We start from the raw sequence: 1629 nt of genomic DNA on the forward strand, positions 1-1629 counted from the left end.
ATCCCAGGATGGAATGCAGAATATGACAAAGCAACTTAACTGTATTACTAATGTATGAAATAACCTTACTGAAGTGGGAGAAGAGAATGCTGACCTCAGTAACTCTAGACATGAGGGGAATGTAGAAAATGAAAGGTAAAAGAAACTACATACTGTGCACTGTACTCTCGTCCCCATGGAAGTCTGGAGTAACAATTCTGATGCCACTATACATATACACTGGAACTGAACAATTAAAAACATAGATGGTGGGAGCCCCATTTCTCACTGTTGGAATAGGAGTTTATACAGAAATAAAAATAGGAGGTTACAATGATCCATGTGGGAATAGATCAGAGTTGGTGATATCAGTATGAAGTCCTGTTTGGCAAAATCTAGATTATTACACACATATGAGAATATTTCTAGATGTGTGTACACATAGGTTAGTATACACACACACAGATTTCCTTGCTCTGTCATCTGAAAGGCCCAAAAGTAATGACACGTCAATGACCTAGCACCCAGATCTTGGGTTCTAATGCTATTTTCTAATAAGTGGAGCAGTGGCTAATACTTGCACAGGGCTAGGAAACACACAAGATGAAATTGGAGCATCTTCCAGTGCCAGAAATAAAGTGCTAAGAACAAACCAAAAACCCCACTCCAGATCTACAATGAGGGAATATGGAAAAGGAATGAAAAAAAAATCAATAGAAAGAGTTCCCAAATCACCAAAGCTACAACAATTTAAGCAAAGTAGTATTGAATTATAATCCAAAGTACAAAAATATCCATGAGCCCATGTTGTTGTAAATTACTGGAGAAGAGACGAATCTCTAGTGTAGATGAATTCCAAATAATTTATGTAGAAACTGCTATCTACAAGGTGGATAGGCTTAAGCATAGGCTTCCAAAAGAATATATAGTATGGAAAGGAAGAAAAAAAGAGTTATCTTCCAGTGGAGAAACCTGACAAAAGTTACTTAGCCTGATGATCAAGATCAATGTAAATTGTGAAAAACTGTTGACAGTACGGTAATAAAAAATGGCACTGTTACCTATGTGGTTGAATCCCTGTATCCATAACTCCAGTCTAATCATGAGAAAAACATCAGACAAATCCCAACTGGGGAATAGGGAACATTCTACAAAATATTTGAACCATTATTCTTCAAAACTGCTAAGGTCATCAAAAACAAAGTCTAAAAAACCATTAAAGAGAAGCCTAAGATGTGACTTATACTAAATGTAATATGGTATCTTAGGTGGGATTCTAGAATAGAAAAAGGAAATTAGGTAAAAGCTGAGAAAATATGAATGAAATGTGGACTTAAATTAATAATCTATCAATACTGATTCACTGTTAAAAAAAGTACAATACTAATGTAAGGATATTAATAATAGGAGAAACTGGGGGGGGTCATAAGAATTTTATACTATGTTTATAATTTCTGTATAAATCTAAAATTCTAAAACACAACATTTATTTTCTAAAAAAATATGAGACAATATTTCATCTAGCTTAATAGGAATTCATTGACTCCTATTGTCTTTTGAGATTCAGGGAAGATGCTGACTGTCCCACCACATGTACTTGGCTGTTCTGATATGACTAAAGCTAAAAGCCAAGCAGCAGAATGAGAAACA

At 34.7% G+C, this 1629-nt stretch overlaps 1 protein-coding gene across 1 annotated transcript in view; it reads right to left on the reverse strand.

Moving 5' to 3' along the window:
- TMEM131 (transmembrane protein 131) overlaps positions 1-1629 on the reverse strand; it is a 226413-nt gene that overhangs the window by 167673 nt on the left and 57111 nt on the right. The gene's annotated exons all lie outside the window — the stretch shown is intronic.

The sequence above is a fragment of the Otolemur garnettii genome, unplaced genomic scaffold (assembly GCF_000181295.1).
Source record: "Otolemur garnettii isolate 467f Iridium unplaced genomic scaffold, OtoGar3 scaffold00148, whole genome shotgun sequence".
In the NCBI taxonomy this organism is placed as follows: domain Eukaryota; kingdom Metazoa; phylum Chordata; class Mammalia; order Primates; family Galagidae; genus Otolemur; species Otolemur garnettii.